This window comes from Indicator indicator, chromosome 3 (assembly GCF_027791375.1).
Source record: "Indicator indicator isolate 239-I01 chromosome 3, UM_Iind_1.1, whole genome shotgun sequence".
Classification (NCBI taxonomy): Eukaryota; Metazoa; Chordata; class Aves; order Piciformes; family Indicatoridae; genus Indicator; species Indicator indicator.
This window is the reverse complement of record NC_072012.1, coordinates 600,134-619,294: the sequence shown is the minus strand read 5'-3', so window position 1 is coordinate 619,294 and position 19,161 is coordinate 600,134.

Sequence of the window (19,161 nt, the reverse complement as noted above, 5' to 3'; positions counted from 1 at the left end):
TTCTCTTCGCTGAACACCCCCAGCTCCCTCAGCCTGTCCTCCTAGCAGAGCTGTTCCAACCCCCTAACCATCTTCCTGTCCTTCCTCTGGCCCTGCTCCATCAGGTCCAGGTCCCTCCTGTGTTGAGGGCTCCAGAGCTGGATGCAGCACTGCAGGTGAGGTCTCAGCAAAGGAAAGCAGACCAGAGGGGGAGGATCCCCTCTTTCCATCTCTGGCCACACTGCTTTGGATGCAGCCCAGGATGCCAATGGCCTTTTTTTTGCTGCAAGCTCACACTGCTGGCTCCTGTCCAGCTTCTCGTTCACCAGCACCCCCAAGAAGAGAACAACTGCCTTGAGAAGAGAGTAAGGCCCTTTAAAAGCTGTCTCTTTAATAAATGATGGTGTTTCTCTAGTTGATAATGGGGTTGATTCTCTCAAGTTTAGAACTGGCACACATTTATTTTTTCAGTGATAAAATCTACAGCACTCCTCACCCTAGTAGGATTCTAAAACATTGCACCAAAGGTTTGCTGCAGTTATGTATGAAAGTAGAGAGTGCATCACAGATTCAAACTGCATTTCAAACACACCTGGTGAACCTTTTTAAAACACAGAGATGACCATGAATCAAAGACTGTGCTCAGGGACATATATAATGATTGCTGTGTGTGCCACAGAAGTCTTTGTAAGATAACTTCCTCTGTTCTGAAACGTAGTGATGGAAAGATTAAGCTTTGAAGAGCATCTCTGTGCAGTTTACAGTAGGTCAATATTCTGCAGATCAGGTGCAACACATTTTAACCAGAAGCTGGATTCACTCCAGGTCTTCCTGGGGAAAGCAGGCCCCAGTGATGAGGTAGCAAATCCAAAGTGCTGGGGTGGCGGTGATGCTCGGGGCTGATTAGCACACATTCAAAGGGCTACAGCTCTCTTCACTACCGAATGGTTTCTGAGGGCATGTTGAACCCAGCTGTTTTACTTACCAAAGGAAAGACAGCAAAGAGGACGTTTCATCTCTTCTATAAAAACCAAAATAACTCACTGTTGAACACATCTGTGGCAGAGGGGCAGAGCATAAGAATGGTATCATGAAGGAGAAGGCTAAGTGAGTAGTTTGTTTCCTTCTGCTGTGCTGTTTTGGTCCTTTAAGCAGCACCATTAATCAGCTGGATGCAGTCTGCAGGTGCTTCCAACTGACTGCAGGCTGCTTACTAAACAGCTGCTGCACAGGCTGCTGCATACCATGGGCCTATAGATGGCATCACCAGCTTTTAATGAGGATCCCTGTGGAGAGGTGGTGTTGGGCATGCAACAGCATAGGTGGAGCTCTGCAGAGCTAGATGCAACTGCAGTGATGTCACCACCTTGTGTTGGTTTAGTTAGTTAATTGATTTAAATAACATTTTAACAAATTAAGTTGTTCTTAGGAACTTCAGAGCCTTGCTCAGCAAACCATTATGTCATGAGCCTGGATAAAAATATCCAAAGTATTTCTACATTCTTTGTCTTTTTATACAAGGTGGTGTGTAGTTCATAAAGAGCGTGAGAGCAAGCTGGAAAAGTTAAGGACTTTAGCAGAACCATTTCTATCCATACATACATTTTAAGCATGCTGAGAAAGAAAGCCTGATTTCCCACACATTTTGTGCAATGGGAGTCTCCTCTACCCTGATTCCTTCAGCTTCATGTCATAGAATTCTAGAATGCCTTAACTTGGAAGAGACCTCAGAGATCATCTCCTCCAACCTCTCCACCATGGGCAGGGACACCTCTCAACTAGATTCAGCTGCTGAAGGCCTCATCCAACCTAGCCTTCAACACCCCATCCCTCTTCCCCCCCACCAGGCAGGAGGCAGCCACAACCTCCCTGGGCAGCCTGTTCCAGAGTCTCACCACCCCTCCTACTGAAGAACTTCTTCCTCAGCTCCAGTCTAACCCTGCTCTCCCTAAACTTCAAACCATTCCCCCTTGGCCTGTCTCTAGACACCCTCAGGAACAGTCCCTCTGCAGCCCTCCTGTAGGATCCCTTCAGGGATTGGAAGGCAGCAATAAGGTCCCCACCCTGGAGTCTGTTCTCCAGGCTGAACACCCCCAGCTCCCTCAGCCTGTCCTTGCAGCAGAGCTGCTCCAGCCCTTGGATCATCTTTACATCCTTTTGGGCTGAACTAGCTGGTTAGTTCCTATGCCCACGCTACCTGCCTGCCTAGTCTCTTTCTCAGTGGGAAGGGCCCACAGGATCAGGCAAACACTAATTGTGTTGCTTTTGACTATTCAGTTGCCAGTTTTCACATAATTTGTGAGACCTTGATTTTTTTTGACTCTAATAAAGACTAAGTTGGATGAGGCCTCAAACAGCTGAGTCTAGCTGAGAGGCACCCCTGCCTATGGTGGGGAGGTTGGAATAGATGATCTTTGAGGACCCTTCCAACCTAAGCCATTCTAGGACTCTGATTAACATCCCTCTGGCAATTTTGGCTAAGTCAGACTGTGGTGTCTACATTGCTAGGTCCACATCATCTCACTGTTCACCTACCAGAACCCAGTCACAGAATCACAGAATCAACAAGGTTGGAAAAGACCTCAAGGATCATCAAGTCCAACCTGTCACCCTACACCTCATGACTACTAAACCATGGCACCAAGTGCCACGTCCAATCCCCTCTTGAACACCTCCAGGGATGGTGACTCCACCACCTCCCTGGGCAGCCCATTCCAATGGCCAACCACTCTCTCTGTGAAGAACTTTCTCCTCACCTCCAGCCTAAACCTCCCCTGGAACAGCTTGAGACTGTGTCCTCTTGTTCTGCTGCTGGTTGCCTGGGAGAAGAGACCAACCCCCTCCTGGCTACAACCTCCCTTCAGGTAGTTGTAGACAGCAATGAGGTCTCCCCTGAGCCTCCTCTTCTCCAGGATAAAACACCCCCAGCTCCCTCAGCCTCTCCTCACAGGGTTTGTGTTTGAGGCCTCTCCCCAGCCTCATTGCCCTTCTCTGGACACCTTCAAGTATCTCAATGTCCTTCTTAAATTGAGGAGCCCAGAACTGGACACAGCACTCGATGTGCAGCCTAACCAGTCTATATGCAAGGCACAAGAGTAACCATCACCAAATGCATATTCATCTGCTTTGGGCTGGGACAATTTACTGTACAAAACTGCTGTACACAATTTACAGAATCACAGAATGTTAGGGGTTGGAAGGGACCTCCAGAGATCATTCAATCCAACCCCCTGCCAGGGCAGGTCACACAGGAACACATCCAGGTGGGTTTGCAAAGTCTCCAGAGAAGGAGACTCCACAACCTCTCTGGGCAGCCTGTTCCAGGGCTCTGGCACCCTCACAGGGAAAAAGTTTTCCCTTCTGTTCCTGTGGAACCTCCTCTGCTCCAGCTTGCACCCAGTGCCCCTTGTCCTGTCATCGGACATCCCTGAGCAGAGCCTGGCTCCATCCTCCCCACACTGCCCTGCATAGTTTTATCACCAGGAATGAGGGTAGCCCTCAGGCTCCTCTGCTCCAAGCTAAAGACCCCCAGCTCCCTCAGCCTGTCCTCAGAGGGAGATGTTCAAAGAGTGCAGGTACTGCATCTAACATGGATTAACACCATTGCTCATGTGTACACTGCAGCTTCTTCATTATTTTTGTTACAGCAGTAACTCAGATCAATGAATGTGACCTTTTCTAGGTGACTCTGCCTTGGCAGGAGGGTTGGACTCCATGAGTTCCAGAGGTCCCTTCCAACCCCTACCATTCTGTGACTCTGTGAAATGTTTCTTTGCCTGCTTTGAAATCTCATCTTTGCAGACAACACATTAAACCCTAAAGATTTCTTACCCAAAAATCCAACTAAATTTGAACAAAACCACATCAACTCTGTGTTCAATTTATGATTTCTCTTTGCACTAATTTCTATTTATATCCACATAGAAACAAGAGGAAGAATTGAGGCTCTTTGCAGTGATATTCCATTCAGCACTGGTGGTTATTAATCACACTAGAAGGAGAATGACAAACACCTGACATCTAGTGGCAGCTACCTCACAGATAACTGCAAAGCACACTTGGTGTGGAAGTGAGAGAGCTGGAAATGGCCACATCAAAGTGGTCACAGAGTAAGCTGCACTTGTGGAGTTTGAACTTTCACTAATTGCTTTGTTAGTTCTTTGTTTAATTATCTTTTCTGTTGAGATCCCAGCACAGAATCACAGATATTTTTGTTTCTGAAATGTTTATTCTGGAACCTTCAGTTCATTACTGTGTTTATGAAAAGTATGCATGCTCTTCTGGAAAAATGTTGGCCAAAAGAACTGCAGCAATATCTAACAGGCTTTATAACCTCACAAAAGAAGTTTCTGGTAGTTTGCCACTGTGGTTGCTTCCCTTCTGTGCACACAAGGTCATTCAACAAGCACCCTGCAATCCTCATTAGAGTTCATTCCATCTCAACTGATGCAGATCATAGAATCCTAGAATGGCTCAGGTTGGAAGAATCTCAGAGCTCATCTCCTCCAACCTCCCCACCCTGGGCAGGGACACCTCTCAACTAGACTCAGCTGCTCAAGGCCTCATTCAACCTGGCCTTCAACACCCCAGGCAAGGAGGCAGCCACAGCCTCCCTGGGCAGCCTGTGCCACAGTCTCACCACCTACATACTCAAGAACTTCTTCCTCAGCTGCAGTCTAACCCGGATCTCCCTCAACTTCAAACCATTCCCCCCTTGTCCTGTCTCTAGACACCCTCAGGAAAAGTCTTCCTGCAGGATCCCTTCAGGTACTGGCAGGCAGCTCTAAGGTCCCCATCCTGGAGTCTTCTCCAGGCTGAACACCCCCAGCTCCCTCAGCCTGTCCTCATACATACTTCACTATCAGCACTCTGTACATCAAAGCTTTCAGTCCTACTGGGCTACAATTATAGAAGATAGTCCATAAACAACGGTAATAACCTTTCTAATCAAGTGATTAATTCAGATATTTAATCCCTTCAATGAGTCTTGGTTTTACCCCAGTAGGATTAACTTTCAAAGAGCCAGTTAACACAAACTTTCTCCTAAGCTGAAAACATTATCTGCAAGCTGAAGTTAAACCTGCTTTTCATGACAGCCTTGTGAAGTCTTCAGACCACTGATAAGGTCTTTTTAAATGTGATGGTGGCAAATCTGTGGGGGACTGGAGTTTTAAAGAGTCTTTTATCTTTTTTTTTAATTGGATTGGAATAACCTACTCTGATTTCCTGGAGCCAGAATGAAAATGAAATGATGTATGACTCAAATAATTGTGTACATTAAGAATAAGGCAATACAGATATATGAATATGTGAGTTCTGTAAATACAGCTGTGATTGCAAACATTTTAGCCCATTCAAATGATCAGAGGAATTCAGATATAATAAGGGTGTCTTTGTGTTTTCCTTGTAGCTGACAAGTGCTGATTTGAGAATGGCACAAACTAAATACTAGATTAATTTTAATGAGAAACATTAAAATTAAAATTAAACACCACCCCCCCAAAAAAAAAGTTAAATGATCTTTGTTATATTTAAACATCCTTTCATGTTTGAGCCATTCATATGTTTTGCTCTGAGCAACCTGCTCTAGTGGAGGATGTCCCTGCTGACTGCAGGAGGATTGGACTAGATGACCTTTGGAGGTCCCTTCCGACCCAACCCATCCTGTGGTTTATCCACACTGAGAGACACTGTGCAGCAAGTTTGGTGTAACTTCACAACTCATCAGCTGCTCTGCCTTCCCTGGTAGAGGCAGAGTGTGGCCTCAAGGTGCCTTTGTATGAGGTTATCTTCATTTCTTTAGGGGAAAACAAAAGCTCTCTAAGGAAGTGTTGGCTGATTGATTGCAGGTCCAGAAGTGGCTGTAGTTTAGTGGTGCTATGTGTAGAAAGAAGGTCAGAGTGTATCATCTGTACAGATGAAACTTCTCTGCTGCTTTGTGACCACCATGCTATGAGGACAGGCTGAGGGAGCTGAGGGTGTTCAGCATGGAGAAGAGAAGGCTCCAGGGAGACCTAAGAGCAGCCTGCCAGGACCTGAAGGGGGCTACAGGAAGGCTGCAGAGAGACTGTTTGCAAAGGGCTGCAGGGACAGGACGAGGGACAATGGCTTCAAACTAGAGCAGAGCAGATTGAGATTGGATGTGAAGAAGTTCTTTAGCATGAGGCTGCTGGAATACTGTAACAGGTTGCCCAGAGAGGTAGTTCAGGCCCCATGCCTGGAGACATTGAGGGTGAGGCTGGAAAGGCTCTGAGCAACCTGCTCTAGTTGGGGATGTCCCTGCTGACTGCAGGACCTCTGGAGGTCCCTTCCAACCCAGATCATTCTATGATCCTATGATTCACCATGTAGGGGTGTACAGAAGCCTTAACCTTTTCTGAATGAAAACATCCAGAAGCAGTTTCAAACTTTAAACTTATGCTGCTACCCAGATTGGTTTTAACTTTACTGAGTATCTTGGTACTAATTTTTCCCACATGTCTTTATTCATTAGATTTAACAGCAATTTCTGTTAGTGTAAACAAAGCACTGTGGTATGGACTGCATTCATCAGCAGTCTCTGACATAATTATCCACTTAGGAAAATATCCCTGGCCATATTCATTCATAGAATGCCCTAGAACCTCAGGGATCATCTCCTCCAACCTCCCCACCATGGGCAGGGACACCTCTCATCCAGACTCAGCTGCTCAAGGCCTCATCCAGCCTGGCCTTCAACACCCCCAAGCAGGAGGCAGCCACAGCCTCCCTGGGCAGCCTGTGCCAGAGTCTCACCACCCTGCTACTGAAGAACTTCTTCCTCAGCTCCAGTCTAACCCTGCTCTGCCTCAGCTTCAAACCATTCCCCATGGGCCTGTCTCTAGACACCCTCAGGAAAAGTCCCTCTGCAGCCTTCCTGGAGAATCCCTTCAGGGATTGAAAAGCAGCTCTCAGGTGTCCCTGGAGCCTTCTCTTCTCCAGGCTTGAACACCCCCAGCTCCCTCAGCCATTTCTGTTAATTTTTCCAGGCACATAAAAGTTTGTTCCCTAGGATGCCTTGTCCGATTTGGAACCCTTCCAGTACTTGATGAGCACAGTGCTCCCATTCACAGGCCAGAGCCTGCCAGTTCCATCTAATTTTAGTGAAGTTGCTATTTATAGACAGACTGCTGCATTTCCACTTGTGAAATCCTCACAACTGCTAAGCATGGAGGGAATACATTTTTATGCTCTTTTAGTTGGCACACAGAAAGTTCATGGTTGCAATTTCCCTAAATCCAAAGTACTCTGCAGTTCTCCCAATGTCACAGCAATGCTCCAGGTAATGAATTACACCAAAAAAAAAAAAACAAAAAAACAAAAAAAACAACAACAAACAAACAAACAAAAAAACAAGGTGGCACCATTGGCAGTTTGTTTCGCAATCCACCCAGGTGGTTCCTGTGCCAGTAACAGAGGCAACCCAGAAGTCAGACCACAGCACAACATTGTGGCCTTAGCTAAGTGTCAAGGTCTATGTCAAAAAGTTTTGGCATAGAGAACTTTGCCCTATGCCAAAAAGTTTCAGGGTATAAAGAATGATGGAGAAGGGGAGAATTTGGGGATGGATCTCTCCATGCTGTAATAGAGATGAGATGATTTAAACTCTTTCTGCCCTATTTCACTGTGTAAGAACGAGCACATCAATAACAGGAGTACCAACACCTACCTTGGCACCACAGTATTTGCTGAGAATGTATTCACTAGCTTTGCAAGCAGTTTGAAATCAAAGAATGGGTTGGGTTGGGAGGGACCTCCAAAGCTCATCCAGTTCAACCCCCTGCAGTCAGCAGGGACATCCTCCACTACAGCAGGTTGCTCAGACACTTGTAAAGCCTAGCCTGGAATATCTCCAGGGATGGAGCCTCAAGCACCTCCCTGGGCAACCTGTTGCAGTGTCCTACCACTCTCATGCTAAAGAACTTGTTCCTCACATCCAATCTCAATCTGCTCTTCTCTCATTTCAAACCATTGTCCCTCGTCCTGTCCCTGCAGGCCTTTGCAAATAGTCTCTCTGCAGCCTTCTTGGAGCCCTTTCAGGTACTGGCAGGCTGCAGCCTTCTCTTCTCCAGGCTGAACACCCCCAGCTCCTTCAGCCTGTCCTCCTAGCAGAGCTGCTCCAACCCCCAGATCATCTTCATGGCCCTCCTCTGGACCCTCTCCATCAGGTCCATGTCTTTCCTGTGTTGAAAGCTCCAGAGTTGATTCCCTCATTCTTGCTCCAATAGCCATGGTAACTGAAGAGCCTGGAGCAGATACAAGTGTGAGAGCCACAGGAAGTCAGAAAACAATCTTTCTCCCCATCAATGTTAATTGCATTCTGCATCCCAGACCAGGAATGTATCACCAAAAGAAAGAGGCATTGAACCAGCACAAATTTTGGTTCAGCTGAAATTCATATTCAGCCTGTCTGGAATTATACCAAGGCAGAGTTGAGCTGGAACTGACCCAGACAAGTGCTGAAGTCTGTAGATAATGGAGGTACACAAGACAGAATAAATTTTTTTTTGTCTATTAATTTGCAGCTGACTCTTCCACATGCTAAAGTGCACACCTGCCAATGCAGAGGCCATGGGCTGGCATTACTCTAACTTCCAGGGGCAGAAACATGTTTTAGCTGCATGATTCCATCAGTCAGACTGTGCAGCAACCCACCCCCCCCACCCCCCCCACCCCCTCCAGCTGCACACAGATGTTCTAGGGAAATGATTGCTGAGGATGTTACTGCAGATGCAGGCTGCAGTGTTGCCTAAGGAAAGCCACAGGTGAGGCTGTGACACAGCTTGAAGGGGATCCCAGATTAACAAATATTTAAATCAGGTCAGCCATGATTTATGGTGAATGAGGATGATCCTCCTCTGTTACTGGCAGGGTAACACTGAAAAACCCTTGCAGCTGCAGGCATGGTTGGTTCTTTTTTTGGGGTGGGGGGATGTAGAAAGAGAGGTGATGCAACATGCAGAGGTGATGGCATTGGCCAAGAACTAGTCCAGAGGGTTTCTATCTCTGTTTTTCATCTCTGTTTGGGCAGACCCAAGCGTCTGCATGCTGGTGTGCCCTGGTGAGACCACACCTGCAATACAGGGGCCAGTTTTGGGCTCCCCCAGCTCAAGAGAGACAAGGACCTGCTGGAGAGAGTCCAACAGAGGCTATGAGGATGTTTGCAGGACTTGAGCATCTCTGCTGAGAGCTCTGGGGCTGTTCAGCCACAACACAGGAGGTTCCACCTCAACATGAGGAGACACATCTGTAAGGTGAGGGTGCCAGAGCCCTGGAGCAGGCTGCCCAGAGAGACTGTGGAGCCTCCTCTGGAGACTTTCAAAACCCACCTGGATGTGTTCCTGTGTGACCTGCCCTGGGTGATCCTGCTCTGGCAGGGGTTGGACCTGTGGAGCTCCCTTCCAAGCCTCTGTGATTCTGTGATGTTGAGTAAAGCAGAGATGTGCTTGTCCAGCCCATCACTGGCACATGACCTATGTCTCACTGAAGTCCTCTAAATCTTAAATGGGACCAAGAGGTAAGTAGCCCTTCTGCCAAGTGCCCACACCACAGATATGCCCTTGTTCAGCCTGGCAGAACAGCCACCCCTTCATGCCTTGGTTACACCACTGGCCATGGAGCTCTGGCAGAAACCCAGCCCTCCTCAAAGCCTCAAGGCTGGTTCCTGGGCACATCCATTGCTTTTTCTCTTTACCTCATTGCATTAGGTTGCTAATCCTCTTCTATAATCACAAATAAAGGTCTTCATAAGCAGACTTATTTCCTAATGCTTTTAGTCACTTCTGAGAATGTCCTTCAAGTTGATTGATTCACTCTTACTTCACAGGCTGGCTCATCTCCTTACTTGCACCACATCAAGCTCTCTTGTTTGTTCTTGTTTTTCTTGTGTCTATTAAGCAAATGAATTATCCTGTTCTTGTTTGCATTGCTGTATTTTATGTGTCTCTGCAGCCTTCCCAGAAATCTCCAGTGCATTATTGCTGCTCCCATAAACTGTATTTTCTTCCATCCTTGGAGACAAGATCAAATTTGTCGTCATTAGATTCAAGCCCAATGTGATTTCTCTTCATCAGTGCCTTTAATGAAGCCTGATTCATGATCACCTCATGATCACCTCTGTAACAGAGGGTAAAAAGTTGCAGGAGGTGATCAGCTGTGGAAGCTCCTCTTGCCAACACCATGGGGCTGGGTTTTGCAAGCACAGAAATGTGAAGTCTCCATCCTCCTGGGATCATGACTCCTACTCATCCCAGATAGAGCATTGATGAGCTTCATTGCAGACTGATAATGTTTCTCACACCTGTGGTACTTGAGCTATTGGTGAGTTTTTCCTTATGGAGAAGATCTGGATAATAGCATGGCAGGAACTCCAGGGAAGGGTTTTACCTGTATAGAGACAAACCTGCTCTGCATCCCTTCATGGAGGTGTTGGTGGTGGAAAATGCTGTTGAAGTCATCTCAGTGGTTTCTGGGCAGTTGGCAGGTAGAAAATGGTGGTGGAAGTTGCTGCCAGCATAGAGTTCCTCCATAAACTTTTGAGGAACCTTGGAACTTCAGAGGAGAGCTGTAGGTTGTTGGAGCACTTGGTTTGGAAGGCATCCCAGAATCCCAGCATGGTTAGGATTGGAAGGGACATCTGGAGACAGGAGAGAGGAACCTTGGAACTTGAGGCCTTGAGCAATCAGGTCTAGTGGGAGGTATCCCTGCCAATGCCAGGGGGTGTGCAATTAGATGCTCTTCGAGGTCCTTCCCAACCCAACCCATCCTATGAATCTATTCTATGAGTAAGACATTTTCCTCTGCAACTGATATTTGCTTTTTTTATAGCTATTTTAAGGTAAAGCAATCACCTCCATCCTTCCCATCCCCACCCCAAACCATTACGTTCTAGATCATTATTCTCAGACCAACAGCATCAGAATCATTCTACATCTTGACTGAGGCTGTATTGCTAGAGAATGGACACTGTATAGTAATAATCTTCTACTCTCTTATGGAAGTCGTTTTTGGGTCTATAATATTTGTAACCAAAGTAAAAAAAAAAAAAAAAGAAAGAAGTACTGGAAGGAGCCAGGCTCCAAGCTAAGGAATCTTCACAACTTTTAATTTCTCAACAATCTTTTAAGTTCCTTTTGCAAATTCCTTGCTGATGTGAAGGAGCTGAGGGTTTTTGTTGTGTTCTGCAAAGGAGTTGATTTTTGTTGTTGCTGTTCTCACATACTTTTTTAGGACATTTTCTGATTACTGGCAGCCAGCTGGGTGGTGGCTTTATCACAGAATGCTCTGGGTTGGGAGGGACCTCAAAAGATCATCCAGTCAAACCTCCCTGACAGAGTTTTGAGTCTCCAGAGAAGGAGACTCCACAATCTCCCTGGCCAGCCTGTTCCAGGGCTCTGTCACCCTCAAAGCAAACTTTTCCCCTTATGTTCAGATGGACCCTCCTGGGTTCCAGTTTTTGCCCATTGCTCCTGCTAGAGTCTGCCCTCATCCTCGTGCCCTTTAGATATGTATAGCCATTGATAAGATCCCCTTTCAGTCCTCTCTTCTCCAGGCTAAAGACCCCAGGTCTCAGCCTGTCCTCATAAGAGAGCTGCTCCAGTCCCCTAATCATCTTCAGAATCCTCCAGTGAACACTCCTCAGTAGTTCCCTGTCTCTCTTGAGCTGGAGAGCCCAGAGCTGGACATAGTACTGCAGATGTGGCCTCACCATGGAGCAGATGAAGAGAAGAACATCCCTTGACCTCCTGGCCACATTCTTCTTAATGAACCCCAGAATACCATTGGCCTTCTTGGCCACAAGAGCACACTATTGACTCATGGTTGACTTGTTATCCACCAGGATTCCCAGAGCCTTCTCCAAGAGCTGCTTTCCAGCAGGTCCACACCTAACTTGTACTGGTAAATGGGGTTATTTGTACTTGGAATTTGGGATTCATCTCATCTTGGAATTTCCAAATCCTCAATCTTCAGTGGACCTTCACACCTGCAGGTTAATAACAGTGCTTCTAAAATCTCTTTTCCCCTGACTCATTTTTCCATGACTCCCTCTTGCACGTTAGGAAGTTAAAAGCTCCAACAGCTGCTGAATATTGAATTGCAGAGGATCCTTCTGGCTTTCACTTGGCTTGCAAAATCTCCCCCTGAACTCAGGAGTTCTGGTATTGTTTGAGTCAAACCCTCAGTTTCCAGACTGATTCAGATGGAGTTATTTTAAGCTAATGTATACTCCCTTCAGTGGCTGCTGTCTGTGGAGAGGGGAGGAATCTGCATTTTGAGAAACTCCAGGCAGATTGATCAGGCTCAGCTTCAGCTCCTCTCCAGCATCATGTTTCTATCTCCTGACTAAGCCAACTTCTTCCACTACAGGTTAATTTTATCATCCTCCCAGTTCAACCAACTATTTTTCCAACCTGATCATGTTGCACATATGCAACCTCAGCTGCATTTTCATCACCTGTTGAGAAACTCCCCCTACGTCCTCCCTTACTCCTGCTTCTAATTTTCCATTTTCTGGCTTTCCTCCTCCTTTAGGAAAAAGGGAACAAGTAGATTGGCTTTCAACCTTATCCTGGCTGTTAGCCCACTCAGCATTTGATTTAGCATCAGGCTGAACATATTGCAGGGCATTAGCTACAAACACCAATCCTCTAGTGCATAGCCAGACCTTGTTCTGCTCTTCAGGAACTCCTGTTATCTAGTTGTCTATGTCAGGCAATGCACACTTCAGACTAAGCAGATTCTGATTCTATTGTTAATCAGAAAAGGAACCTGAGAAGAGACAGGTAACATTTGCTCCCCAGATTTCCATTACATTTTGTATTTTACAGCATATTGCTGTGCTTTGAATACTGGGATTTCTTAGGATGTTGTTTGAATTCATGGAGTTATTATCATAGAATGGCTTAGGTTGGAAGGCACCTCAGAGATCATCTACTCCAACCTCCCTGCCATGGGCAGGGACACCTCTCAGCTAGACTTGACTGCTCAAGGCCTCATCCAGCCTGAGGCAGCCCCCCCCCAGGCAGGACGTAGCCACAACCTCCCTGGGCAGCCTGTTCCAGAGGCTCACCACCCTCCTACTGAAGAACTTCTTCCTCAGCTCCAGTCTAACCCTGCTCTCCCTCAGCTTCAAACCATCCCCCCTTGTCCTGTCTCTAGACACCCTCAGGAAAAGTCCCTCTGCAGCCTTCCTGGAGGATCCCTTCAGGTATTGGAAGGTAGCTCTGAGATCCCTCATCTGCCATCTCTGTGGTGCTGCACTATTTTGACCTATGAATATGAATTTTGACCTTTTGAATATGCATAACACAGCCCAGCAATAAGTGCAATACAGTTGAAGCTGTGGCTTTTGTATTTTCACTCTGTTGTAAAACCCCAGTTATGAGTCCCACTGGAATGGTTAGAATTGAGAGCACAAATCAAGTGCAAGGGCCCCTAACAGGAAGAACAGAACTTGAGGAACATCTTCATGACTCCTGCATAGCCAAGGACATTGTAATATAAAGGCAGTGAAACATAATGCAAAAATTAGTAACCAACTACCTAATTATCCCTAGTGAAGTCTGCTATCAACATGAGACTACTATCAGCTGGAAGTCCACCCCTGGCCAAAGCAGGGGACCCACACAAATACAGCAGCTTTGAGATGTTTCCTACCCATGTCTATCTCCATGATGTTCTTTTCAAGCCAAGTCACCACTGCAAAGGAAGCACCACAAAGAGAAGCACCAAAATGAAAGCAAGTTGGGTCCTGTGGCAGCTTCTTGCCAGAACTCTTTTAAGCCATTGCCCCTACCATAGGAAAAGCCTTTCACAACTTCTCAAGTAAAGTAAAATTATCACAGAATCTATAAAGTTGGAAAAGACCTCAAGGATCATCAAGTCCAACCTCTCACCCTAAACCTCATGACCACTAAACCATGGCACCAAGTGCCACGTCCAATCCCCTCTTGAACACCTCCAGGGATGGTGACTCCACCACCTCCCTGGGCAGCACATTCCAATGGCTAACAACTCTCTCTGTGAAGAACTTTCTCCTCACCTCCAGCCTAAACCTCCCCTGGAACAGCTTGAGACTGTGTCCTCTTGTTCTGCTGCTGGTTGCCTGGGAGAAGAGACCAAACCCCTCCTGGCTACAACCTCCCTTCAGGTAGTTGTAGACAGCAATGAGGTCTCCCCTGAGCCTCCTCTTCTCCAGGCTAAACACCCCCAGCTCCCTCAGCCTCTCCTCACAGGGTTTGTGTTTGAGGCCTCTCCCCATCCTCATTGCCCTTCTGTGGACACCTTCAAGTATCTCAATGTCCTTCCAAGGAGCCCCCTCTGGCTGAGATAGGAGTGCTACATCTGCTGTTCTCATCCACCTCCCCCCTCTCATAGATTGGGTTGGGTTGGAAGGGACCTTGAACATCATCTGGTTCCAACTCCACTACCATGGGCAGGGACACTTACCAGTAGACCAGGAAGCTCAGGGCCTCATCCAACCTGGCCTTGAACACCTCCAGGGAGGGAGCATCCACAACCTCCCTGGGCAGCCTGTTTCATTATCTCTCCACCCTCACTGGAAAGAATTTCTTCCTAATCTCCAGTCTACATCTGCCCTCCTCAAGCTTCGGTCTATTCCCTCTCATCCTATCACTACAAGTCCTTGGAAAAAGTCCCTTCCCAGCTTTCTTGTAGGCAACCTGTTCCAGCATCTCAGCACCCTCATTATCAAGAATTTCTTATTGCTGTTTGAGCTGCCATGGGCACTCCAGAAGAGATCTCCACTGTTTAACCATAACAGCTGGGTAAAAAAAAACCCTTCTCTTTTTGATAATTTTCAAGGTCTCTTACAAATGAGGCAGGATGCAGTTGTTCATCTTCTTCACACCATCACCAACCAAAGACTAAGCTTAGGACAACCTCTTAACAAAGACTCAGGATCTCCAAAACAACACCAGAAAACAAAAGCAGTTAGCATGTTCATACTGTAGGAGGTCCTGCCACCTGTTATTAGTGATAGAGCATCTTAAAAGCACACAAGGACTGACTGAGATACTGCACTTAGAAGTGTGTCAAAGAGATTGGTTTGGCTGTCATCATAGAGAAGCACACACGGTGAGGAAATAAATAGGAGAAATTCAGCAATCAGTTGGAAAATAGAGAGCTGGGGAACACAGGACTCCCAAAGATACTGGAGAGGCCACAATTTAATTTCTGGTAAAGTTGTATCACTGCCCCTTCTTTGGATGCCAGCTTGAAGGACACCACCTATCTCAGGAGAAGCTTCACAGCAGTGACCTTCTAAGACAAAGGTGATCTAGTGAAGGATGTCCCTGCTAACTGCAGGGGGGTTGGACTGGATGACCTTTGGAGGTCCCTTCCAACTCACACAGTTCTATCACTCTATGATAGATCTGAATGAAAGGCAGCCCTCCAGAGCTGGTCTGATTAACAAAGGACAACACCCCTCTAGCTGAAGGGGATTACAACACTCACCTAGGAGAGGGAAAAAGCTCTAATCCCTGCCTTCTGTTTCAAGACCAGGACCTCAGCAGTAGGTGTTGGTCCAGGTGTCATTAGTTGGCTGTAATTACAGCTTTCCTCCCTCTTGTCAGCTGCCTCACTTTGCCTTTTGACACAGTGTTTAATGCAGGCTGTGGTCCCACAGGTGACTGTTCAGCTCTGCCCCTGTGCTTCTGCCACCCTGCCTGTGCTGCAAGGTCTCACATTACCCATCTGCAGAGAAAAGGCAGTCCCTGCATTTTCCCTGTGCACTACAGTTCTGGAAGAATACATTAATATATGGAAACGATTCTATCAAGTAGAGTTACTTAGAGCTTTACTTTCCTCTTCACACCTCCCTAGTCATATTGATCAAACCAGGCATAGCTTTTGCCCTACTTCTTGATGGAAGACTCACAAATCATTCTCCTTCAGCACAAACAGCAGAGAAGCTCTGCAGGAAGACATCATTAACCTAGAAAAACATAGGTTGGTGCCACAGTGGGAGATGGCACAAGCCACAGAGCCTGTTTGGGTGAATGTGCGACTTCTACCAACCCTGATGGCACGTGTATTTCTGACAAGCCCTGTCTAAAATTCACTTAACTCAACAACAGTGTTTTGGCTTTTCCCACGTGCTGAATTGTAATCCAAGACAGCAGCTGACGTCGGAGCAGCTTGGCTCGGTGGATCACAGACTCCTCCCCAGCCACTGGGCACGGCTGCCTGACACAGCTAAAATCCACTTGAGATTGAAAAGGTGTGAGCAGTAAAGAAAAGGAAATCCAGGATCACCGTGGAGTTGTTAGCTCCCACAGTCTGACCTCCTTTGGTCTCTTCTGTGCTTTCTCCAGATAGTATTTCTTTGCTTGCTGCCTGCACTAAAAGCCACCATAAATCTGTGGTGTGCGGTAAGAATAACAGAGAAGGCACTGAGGAATACAAGGGGCTGGAGCTCTAGCCCAGGCACTCACAGGGAGCTGTAAATCAGTCTGGGGAAGCTTTAGCTGGGAGAAGTGGGGGCTGAGGCTGGGAAGGCAACAGCTGCCTGGCCCCTGCCTGCTGCATGGCAGCCACTGCACCTCAGGCTTCTTTGGGCTGAGGTGAACCCATCTACCTTGGTGCTCCTTCCTAGGGTGGGGGAGGAACAGCCCTTCCCTGCAGCTGCCATACCCCTGCCCACACACCTAAGTACCAGCATTCCAGGATGTTCCTGGAATGCACAGATGACAACTTCCTCCTCCAAACGGCAGAGGAATCAACGAGAAAAGTGCTGAGCTGGACCTTGTTCTCACCAATAGAGCAGCGCTGGTGACCAGTGCGAGATTCAGGGATAACCTTGGCTGCAGTGACCATGAAGCAGTAGAATTTAAGATCCTCAGGGCAACTAGGAGGACATATTCCAAGCTTACAACCCTTTAGGCATGCAGACTTTGATGGCTTCAGGGATCTGCTGGCCAAAGTATTGTGGCACAAAGCCCTAGAGGGAAGAGGGGCCCAGGACAGCTGGTCAGTGTTCAGCTTCTCCATGCCCAGGAGCAAAGTATCCCCTCAAAGAGCAAAGCAGGAAAGAATGCTAGGAGACCTGCCTGGATGGGCAAGGAGCTCCTGGACACACTGTCACACAAAAGGAAAACCTACAAGGAGCGGAAGAAAGGACAGCTGGAATGGGGGCAGGTAAGGAAGCTGCTTGAGCGTTGCTAAACTCAGACCTCAATCTAGCCAGGGAGAGCAAGGGGAATAGTAAACATTTCTACAGGTATATGAATGGTAAAAAGAAGCCTGGGGAAGATGTGGGCCCCTCAGAAAGGAAACAGGGGAGCTGGTGACAAGTGCCATGGAGCAGGCTGAGGATCTCAATGACTTCTTTACCTCAGTCTTCACTGGCAAGGGCTCCAGCTGCAATTCTGGGATCATGGAAGATAATGGCAGGGACTGGAAGAAATGAACTGCCCATGGTGAGTGAAGATCAGGGTCATGACCATCTGAAGAACATGAAAGTGTTCAAGTCCATGGGACCTGATGGGATACACCCATGGGTGCTGAGGGAACTGGGGAGGAGGTTGCTAAACCTTTCTCTATTATATTCCAAAAGTCCTGGCAGTCTGGTGAAGTCCCCACTGACTGGAAAAGGGGAAACATAACTCCCATTTTCAACAAGGGCAAGAAGGATGACCCATCTTTGTTGGCAACGTGGAAAATGGCATTGAGGCTCCCTTAGCAAGTCTGCTGATGACACCAAGCTGTGTGGTGCAGCTCACAGCTAGAGGGATTCATCCATAGGCACCTGGACAGGCTGCAGAGCTGGGCCCATGGCAACCTCATGAGGTTCCAAGTGCAAGTCCAAGACCAAGTGCAAGGTCCTGCAGCTGGGTCAGGGCAATCCCAAGCACTGATACAGGCTGGGCAGGGACTGGCTGGAGAACAGCCCTGAAGAAAAGGCCTTGGGGGTGCTGGGGGAGGAGAAGCTCAACAGGAGCCAGCAGTGAGCACTTGCAGCCCAGAGAGCCAAGCAGAGCCCGGGCTGCAGCAAGAGAAGTGTGGCCAGCAGGGCCAGGGAGGGGATTCTCCCCCTCTGCTCCACTCTGCTCAGACCCCACCTGGAGCTCTGTGTCCAGTTCTGGAACCTCTGTTCCAGGAAGGATCTGGAGGTGCTGGAAGGTGTCCAGAGAAGGGCCATGAGGATAAACAGAGGGCTGGAGCTGCTCTGTTCTGGAGACAGACTGAGAGAGTTGGGGTTGTGCAGTCTGGAGAAGAGAAGGCTCCCAGGAGACCTTCCTGTGGCCTTCCAATATCTGAATGGGGCTACAAGAAAGCTGGGGAGGGACTTCTGAGGGTGTCAGGGAGTGATAGGACTGGGGGGAATGGAGCAAAATTAGAAGTGGGGAGATTCAGATTAGATGTCAGGAAGAAGTTCTTCCCCATGAGGGTGGTGAGACACTGGCACAGGTTGCTCAGGGAGGTGCTGGAAGCCTTATCCCTGGAGGTTTTTAAGGGCAGGCTGGATGTGGCTCTGAGCAACCTGCTGTAGTGTGAGGTGTCCCTGCCCATGGCAGGGGGGGTTGGAACTGGCTGATCCTTGAGGTCCCTTCCAGCTCTGACAATTGTATGATTCTTCCCCATTAGCAGAGAGCTGTGCCCAAAGACAGATGCTCTCTGCCAGCAGGTATCCCTGCAGGATGCCCCAGTCCTTCCTCGTCATCTTTCCCCCCTCAGCCATGAGGCTATCTACATTGAGCACATGCTCTGTGTTCCTGATAATTAAAAGCATAATGTGTAATTAACCTAGAACCCCCAAAGAGAGTAGATCCTGGGGGCGTCTATAGGCTTGGACAGAATCACAGAATGTTAGGGGTTGGAAGGCACCTCCAGAGCTCATCCAGTCCAACCCCTCTGCCAGGGCAGGTCACACAGGAACACATCCATGTGGGTTTTGGTTTCTAGAGAAAGAGACTCCACAACTCTCTGGGCAGCCTGCTACAGGGCTCTGGCACCCTCATGCTGAGGTGCAGCCTCCTGTGTTCTAGCTTGCTTTAAATACTTTGAAGGAAAAAGTGCTCCTTTAAAGATACTGGGTATGGACAGCAGTTCTCTTCCCTCCTATACAAAACCAAGAGCAGATGAAAGTTCTGAATCCTGCTTGAACTCAACAGTATTCAGGAGCATAGAACAATCTGCATA